The 9,010-nt window shown below is 41.1% G+C and overlaps 1 long non-coding RNA gene across 2 annotated transcripts; it reads left to right on the forward strand.

Moving 5' to 3' along the window:
- Positions 1 to 786: 786 nt before the first annotated feature.
- On the forward strand, positions 787 to 8,799 carry LOC129838663 (uncharacterized). 2 transcript variants are annotated; one of them, XR_008756885.1, is made up of 5 exons: positions 787 to 921; positions 1,062 to 1,094; positions 1,349 to 1,664; positions 1,773 to 1,853; positions 1,970 to 8,799. It is a non-coding gene; the product is annotated as an uncharacterized LOC129838663 (long non-coding RNA). The 2 variants fall into 2 exon arrangements; XR_008756884.1 differs by having other exon boundaries at positions 1,349 to 1,853.
- The last annotated feature ends 211 nt before the right edge of the window (positions 8,800 to 9,010 follow it).

Genomic DNA, 9,010 nt, shown 5'->3' on the forward strand with positions numbered 1-9,010 from the left:
CAGCATGTGCCCAATATGATAGTACAAATGCTACAAAATCAGTTAGTTCATATGTATTTTCCAAAGCCTGCAAGGATGTGAACTATTTTATGACTGTCTTTAGCTTTAAGTGGTGTGATTACCATGTATTCCTAACCATGATGAAAAAGCTGGACAATCTTTTCCAAAATGGTGAACAATTACGCCGCTGGGCGCGTCTATCCTTAAGACATACCCAGGATCTACAGGCACGACGTTTGATCTATCCATGGAACGAAAACTTTCAGAACGTGGAATGTGCAGGATATCTAGCGAGCAAGAGAGCCTGTCTTGACGACGGTGAATTGGAAACGGATGGATGTCAGGGCTAACCCTATAGCCGGCGCCTTTATCTGTAAGAAAGGAATAGTAAAATAGTTTGTACTAATTATAGCATGTTTTAAAAGGTCTGTACTAAATATGTAGAATTAAATAAAGGGTTTTAAAATTGAAACCCAAATTTATTTCCCGCCCAGAGGTTGTGGGGGCTCAAAAGTCAAAACCCACAGCCCCAATATAAACGGTCTAGACACCCCCCCCTAAGTTTAAAAACAATGTTATTTCTAATCAACACCGGTACTAAAGGTTCATTATGCATACTTGGTGTCCCCAAAAACAGCAGGTGTTATATCCCCCAAGGATGTAGGAAGCGAAAGGCAATGCCGCCAACCCTGCATATAAAAGGTCTAGACAGCCCCCCTAAGGTTGAAAAAAAATGTTTATTCTCTAAACAACCCCTTTACTATCGGTTCATTTTTGCATAGAGGATGTCGCACGAAAAACACTAAACTTCCCCCACGCTCTGTAAATTCATTCCATACTATGTCTTGGTCACGACAGAGGTCCTGATGAAAACTATTTTCCTGCGTTTCTGCTCGCCTATACAGATGGAGACTTTTGAAGGTGAGGATATTAATATAATCGATTTTAGGGTGCATTAGGTATTTTCTGGGAATTGTTTGGATATTATGAAATGAATGCCCTGTTGGGAACTATCTCTCTCTCTCTCTAATATTAAACAGGTGTTATATATGTTTTTACAGATATTCTAAAATGGGTGGACAACGATTTTTCAGGTATGTATTTATGTCAATTGCACGCAAGTTAAAATGTATATATTTCGTATAAATATATGTTAATATTGTCTAACGTCTATAGGTTATCCATCATTTACCCAGTTGCTACCGGGAATAATTGATTTGGATCAGCCATCATTAGATGGGGGTTCTCACGCTATTTTCGACGTCCAAAAATAAAATCCATAATAATATTTATACATTAAAAACAAAAAGTGTGTACCCTATTTTAAAAGCAAATTGTGTATTTACAGCGGACAGCCCCCCAGCAAGGATATGTGCTGCATTATGGACTGAACGACTTTGGAGGAGCCGATAAAACAGACAGTATTCTGCCGTTTTGTATGAACGGTTTTCCAAACAATCAAAGAACCGAGGCTATAACCAGCAGATCCACACCCCCGGGAACCTCAAGCCAATCGCTCCATAATCTGGCATTTACTACGCTTCATAGTCCTTCACGACTCCTCACAACTGTGGCCCAAGTGCATTGCGCAGAATCACCCCGTCCCGAGAAGGGCTACAGGGCTGAAAACGTACGGATTCATGAACCGGCGCTCTATGGATACGGTATGACCCCATTATACATTTGTTATTAGTTATACATTTTTTATTAGTTATACATTTTTTGATAGAATATGTTAAAACAATGTCACTCCAACGATACACGCCCGGCAGAATCTGCAAAGCCAGGTGAAAAAAGTATAGCGCCCTTGGTATCCACGATTCATCAGAACAGCCTGCGTCAAAAAAACAGAGGTAATTTAACTATATATATTGTTAATATATAGTATTATATCTGAAATGTATTTGACATTTTTATCTAATATATTTTATTTTTAAGACCCTATTTTGTATGTATATTTTTCTTTCAGACCCAGCGTATACAGGCACAGAAGGCCCAGGATCGAGAGCACTGGAGGATTTCGTCGCCCAGGACATCCACAGTAAAACACTGAAACCGGATGATTTCAACGCTTTAAATGACAATTCTGAGCTCGACGATATGCTGTTGTACGAAGCTGCCAACCATCTTGATACAGTGAATTTTCTGAGGTAGAAACACCAGATAGGTTTCTCACAGCCTTTTACAGGGCTCTATACAATCCAGAAAGGTCTTGCTACACAAACAAATGGTGGCTTTACACAAGCGGCAAAACAGTCAAGATCTATCTTTCTGACATAGAACAATGCCCCATTTGTTAAACAACAATATGGTTAAAAAACACAAATACAAGCGCTAAAAACCTTTATGTAACATGGATCCTTCCAGAATACCACAAGAACACACATCCTTAATTAACCAATTGAATGAGACCGGGGCGACAGATCCCAAAATTCAGACACTTGAAAACCTGTTATTGCAGATTCGAAGAACTCCTATCCTTAATTAACAAAATGAATGAGAGCACAAGATCTTCGACCCCAGAACACCCACACACCCCTCCTTTAACTCCCATGTCCGAGGAGTCTGAACCACAATACGTTGTTTTTGAGGAATTGGAAAATTGTATAATAAATCAGGGGGGCGATGGTCTTGATTGAAGTGTTTGGGTTGTGTACCGAAATAAATTCAGCAATGCAGAGATTCGACAGGTTTTTTAACTGCACATGGCTGAATCAGAACCTTGATTATGCAGTTTTATATGTGATGATATTAGATACTCTGAACGAACTGTTAGATGTCCTCGAGATGTCCTCGTGATGTCTTACAGCTTGAAATTTGTGGAGATAGCATGCAAAACACTGTATCTCTTGTTTTACCCAATGGCGCAGCAGATCTTGAACAATTTATAGCCCTGCTGGAACGACTTGTTCAATCAAATTTGTCTATCATAGCTGATAGAACCCTCGAGCTCGTAGTACATCAACTCCTAGGTGGAGGGGGTCAGAGAAGGAAACTTGATAGTCTCATGCAATCAGAAATCATAAGCAATAGAAGGGCATATCTCAGAAACGGTTACAATCCTGGTGATCAGCTATGCTTTGCAATAGGCCTAGCACATTTACTCAACCCTGGATGTACTGATCTAGAGGCTTTACAAAACGCTCGGGAGCTTCATAATGCCGTGGGTCTAGGTATACAGGATGCTGTGGCTTTCTCTGACATAGTCAAATTTGAAAAATTTCTGAACATCAAGATTGTGGTTTTGTACCACAGTGGCGAATTTGCCAATCTTGGTGTTCTCTGGCAAATGCCAAACGTCCTGCACGGTGTTGGGCTGTAAGCACAACCCCCACCTGTGGACGTCGGGCCCTCATACCACCCTCATGGAGTCTGTTTCTGACCGTTTGAGCAGACACATGCACATTTGTGGCCTGCTGGAGGTCATTTTGCAGGGCTCTGGCAGTGCTCCTCCTGCTCAAAGGCGGAGGTAGCGGTCCTGCTGCTGGGTAGTTGCCCTCCTACGGCCTCCTCCACGTCTCCTGATGTACTGGCCTGTCTCCTGGTAGCGCCTCCATGCTCTGGACACTACGCTGACAGACACAGCAAACCTTCTTGCCACAGCTTGCATTGATGTGCCATCCTGGATGAGTTGCACTACCTGAGCCACTTGTGTGGGTTGTAGACTCCGTCTCATGCTACCACTAGAGTGAAAGCACCGCCAGCATTCAAAAGTGACCAAAACATCAGCCAGGAAGCATAGGAACTGAGAAGTGGTCTGTGGTCACCACCTGCAGAACCACTCCTTTATTGTGTGTCTTGTGTCTTGCTAATTGCCTATAGTTTCCACCTGTTGTCTATCCCATTTGCACAACAGCATGTGAAATTTAATGTCAATCAGTGTTGCTTCCAAAGTGGACAATTTGATTTCACAGAAGTGTGATTGACTTGGAGTTACATTGTGTTGTTTAAGTGTTCCCTTTATTTTTTTGAGCAGTGTATATCAACTCATACACCCTGTACCATGGAATCGGTACATCAAAAATCTCTTCCCAACTATTTTGCAATCTGTATGGCATAGTTCTCAACATCCTGGTCCTCAAATGATACTGGTATACTTTCCTATTTATTCTATTTTTTATTCCTCTGCCAGTTTTTATCCTTTATATTGGGCAGACAGACCAGTTCCCTACCTCCTCCCGCTGCCTACTGCGTCCTCCATTTTTGGGGTAATGCTGTAATCAATTGGTTGTACTCTTGGATTGAGCAGACCTTCCCGTACAATTCTGATAACTCCATGAAGGACATAACTCTACCATTCCAATTTGCAATATCATTTAAGAACAAAATACCCTTTTCAAACATCTTTCCCATAAATACAGGTATTTTATCAACCAGCACATTTGAGTTCAGCCATAATATTTGTTGTAATATTTGTTCAATCTTTTCAGGGGGGTGAAATTTAAATTGTAGCAAGTTCTGCAATGCTTGTTTGAAAAACAGAGATACTTTGAAAAAAAGTATAATTTTCAATTAATCGAAAATGAGACATGGCAATCTGCACAAAGGCAAAAACTCATTAATCGTTTGTTTTAATCCATCCCAACGTTTATGTACCCTTTATTTAGCATGTACTACCCTTAGACACGGCAACATTTATCTCACCACCGAGTCTAACGATTTAGTCCCGTATATGACTGGTCTCTCTTTTCCCCTGATTTTCCATAACCACTGCACTACATTGCCCTTCATGTTTATGAACACACATTTTAAAAGGTAATTTTAGGTTTGGCAACCCCAATGCTGGAGCCTGACACAATTGCTTTTTCAAAACTCTACAAACAATTACTCACAATATTAACTCCACTCTAATTACTCGTGACTCCTCCCTTTCGTCAATTCTATAAATCTATTTCAGAATAAGACAAGAAAAATGTACAATGAGATTACAACCCCTAGGGTTTTCCTGAGTCTGCGGGGAGTTTTTGGTCGTACCAAAGAACGCGTTATTCCTATTCTATCATGTGTAACGTGCTTTCCAAAATCGAAACCCCCAAATATGTTCTCTTGTTTCGCTGGTTGTACTTTCCCATATGATGCTTTGTGACCAAGCCCACACAATATACCAAGCCCACACAATAGAACCGAAATACATGCAACAAACATGCACAAAACCATGGTGTAACGGTGTTCCTCCTACTCTTCATCCGAAGAGGAGGAGCATGGATTGAACCAAGGCGCAGCGTTTTGAAATGACATAATTTTAATTAAACAAGATGGGAAAAACACGAAACGAAACCACTTGAAATAATTAACAAAATAACAAAACGAATGTAGACAAACCTGAACATACGAACTTACATAAAACACGAAGAACGCACAACAGGAAAAATGACTACATAAAACGAAGAACGCACGAAACAGTCCCGTATGGTGCAACAAACACTAACACAGGAGACAACCACCCACAACGAACACTGTGAAACAGCCTACCTAAATATGACTCTCAATTAGAGTAACGCCAAACACCTGCCTCTAATTGAGAGCCATACCAGGCAACCCTAAACCAACATAGAAACAGAAAGAAAGAATGCCCACCCAAACTCACGTCCTGGCCAACTAACACATACAACAAACTAACAGAAATAGGTCAGGAACGTGACACATGGGGAAAACAGAGGGTTAAATAATGAACATGTAATTGGGGAATTGAAACCAGGTGTGTAAAACAAAGACAAAACAAATGGAAAATGAAAAGTGGATCGGCGATGGCTAGAAGGCCGGTGACGTCGACTGCTGAACACCGCCCGAATAAGGAGAGGGACCGACTTTGGCGGAAGTCGTGACAAATTCAGTAATTGTTGTTGTCCCGCTTTACCAACCATAGCTAGCTAAAGTTGGACAACATGGAGTAGCTAAAGTGGGACAGTCTTATAGGCTTTTCCAATAGAGGAACGAGATCCAGTTTACATTAGCAATCCCCTGCACTTAGGTTTGTCAGGGCTTAGACCAAGATGTACTCTTAAGGAGCCTACCGTTACTCCTTAAGGTCTAGGATCTTATGTTATTTTCAGAGGTAGACTGACTCTGGCAGCCAAAATAACCAAATACTCCATCTAAACGTGAACCGATTCTCAATTGTGATGCGGTTCTAGAAACATCAACATCATTTCACAAACGCAAAAATATATACTTACTGTACACTGTTTTAACCGGCTTTATCACATTTGCAGCCGACAGTATTTTTCAGGATAACACATTTTCAACACATCCACGGTTTTCTTCCGTTACACACAAGTGTTCGGAGCATGCTAGATAGCTGACAGTTTATCCCTCTATCTTCCATCTGTCTTTTGTAAACAAACCACAATCATGGGCATTAATATGGAGTTGGTTCCTCTTTGCTGCTACAACAGCTTCGACTCTTCTGAGAAGGCTTTCTACTCGATGTTGGAACATTGCTGCAGGGACTTGCTTCCATTCAACCACGAGCATTAGTGAGATCCGGCACTTCTGTTGGTCGATCAGGCCTGGCTCGATGGGGTTCTTCCACATCGATCTCGACCAACCATTTTGTATGGACTTCACTTTGTGCACAAGGGCATTTTCATGCTGCAACAGGAAAGGGCCTTCCCCAAACTATTGCCACAAAGTTGGAAGCACAGAACCGACTAGAATGTCATTGTTTTTGTCATCTTCCATTGTCATTGAGGCGGTAGGTAGCCTAGTGGTTAGAGCATTGGGCCAGTAACCGAAAGGTTGGTGGATTGAATCGCCGAGCTGCCAAGGTCAAAATCTGTCATTCTGCCCCTGAACAAGGCAGTTAATCCACTGTTCCTAGGCCATCACTGTAAATAAGGATTTGTTCTTAACTGACTTGCCTAGTTAAGTAAAGGTAAAATAAAGCAATTGTATGCTGTAGCGTTAAGATTTCCCTTCACAGAACTAAGGGGTCTAGCACGAAGCAAGAAAAACAGCCCCAAACCATTATTCCTCATTTACCAAACCTTACAATTGGCGCTATGCATTCGTGCAGGTAGTGTTCTCCTGGCATCCGCCAAACCCAGATTCGTCCGTCGGACTGCCAGATGGAGAAGAGTGATTCATCACTCCAGAGAACGCTTATACACTGCTCCGGAGTCCAATGGCAGCGAGCTTTACACCACTCCAGCCGACAGTTGGCTTTGAGCATGGTGATCTTAGGTTTGTGTGCAGCTGCTCGGCCATGGAAACCCATTTCATGAAGCTCTCGGCGTACAGTTACTGTGCTGACATTGCTTCCAGTGGCAGTTTGGAACTCGGTAGTGAGTGTTGCAACAGAGGACAGACGAGTTTTACGCGTTACACGCTTCAGCACTCGGCGGTCACGTTCTGTAAGCTTGTGAGGCCTACCACGTTGCAGCTGAGCCGTTGCTGCTCCGAGACGTTTCCACTTCACAATAAGAGCACTTACATTTGACCAGGGCAGCTCTAACAGGGCAGAAATTTGACGGACTGACTTGTTGGAAAGGTGGCATCCTATTGCCAATATTTGTCAATGTAGATTGCATGGCTGTGTGCTCGATTTTATACACCTGTTAGCCACGGGTGTGGCTGAAATCGCAAAAATCCACTAACTTGAAGGGGTGTCCACATACTTTTGTAAATAGAGTGTATCATGTGTATCAATATGTTGGAATGATGTCGAAAGAGGTTACAGAAGACGGAAATGCACAGTTTCTCACTTTTTCTGAATTCACCCTAGTTAAACTAGTAATTACACTTCATGTTGCAGTAGCTTGGTGGTAGTGTTGTCAGTACTTCATTCGTTTTTTTCCATGTAGTGGTGCTAATTCCTGGAACTACACACTACTTTTTTGCAAAAAGTAAAGGAAATATGGTTGTAGGGGAGAATTTCATTTATTTTTCAGCATCAGACCTGCCTAGTTCTCACTTGAAACAGTTTTTGGGGATACATTGCCTTCAGAAAGTATTCACAATACTTGACTTTTTCCACATTTTGTTGTTCAAATGGATTTAATTGTATTTTTTGTCAAAGATCCACACAAATTACTCTAATGTCAAAGTGGAAGAAAAATGTTAACATTTGTAAAATAAAATATTAAAAATAAAACACTAATATATCTTGATTAGATAGGACCTTAAACCACTGAGTCAATATATTTTAGAATCACCTATGGCAGTGATTACAGTTGTGAGTCTTTCTGGGTACATTTCTAAGAGCTTCTTTTCAAAATTCTTCAAGCTCTGTCAAATTGTTTGTTGATCATTGCAAGACAACCATTTTCAGGTTTTGCCATAGATTTTCAAGAAGATTTAAGTCAAAAATGTAACTCGGCCACTCACTGTCTTCTTGGTAAGCAACTCCAGTGTAGGTTATTCTCCTGCTGAAAGGTGAATTCCTCTCCCACTGTCTGTTGGAAAGCGGACTGAACCACGTTTCCCTCTAGAATTTTGCCTGTGCTTAGCTCTATTCCGTTTCTTTTTATCCTGAAAACCCTCCAGTCCTTAACGATTACAAGCATACCCATAACTTGATGCAGCCACCATTATGCTTGAACATATGGAGAGTGGTACTCAGTAATATGTTGTATTGGATTTGCCCCAAACATAACACTTAATTAATTGCTTTGCCACATTTTTTGCAGTATTACTTTAGTGATTTTTTGCAAACAAGATAAATGTTTTGGAATATGTGTATTTTGTTCCTTCTTTTCATCTGTCAATTAGGTTAGTATTGTGGAGTAACTACAATGTTGTTGATCCATCCTTAGTTATCTCCTACCATAGCCATTAAACTCTGTAACTGTTTCAAAGTAACCATCAGCCTCATGGTGAAATCCATGAGCGGTTTCCTTCTTCTCCGGAAACTGAGCTAGGAAGGACACATGTATCTTTGTAGTGAATGAGTATATTGATACACTATCCAAAGTGTAATTAATAACTTCACCATGCTCTAAAGGATATTCAATGTCAGCTTTTTTGACCCATCTAACAATAGGTGCACTTCTTTGCGACGCATTGGAAGACC

Source organism: Salvelinus fontinalis, chromosome 39 (genome assembly GCF_029448725.1).
Source record: "Salvelinus fontinalis isolate EN_2023a chromosome 39, ASM2944872v1, whole genome shotgun sequence".
NCBI classification, from domain to species: Eukaryota; Metazoa; Chordata; class Actinopteri; order Salmoniformes; family Salmonidae; genus Salvelinus; species Salvelinus fontinalis.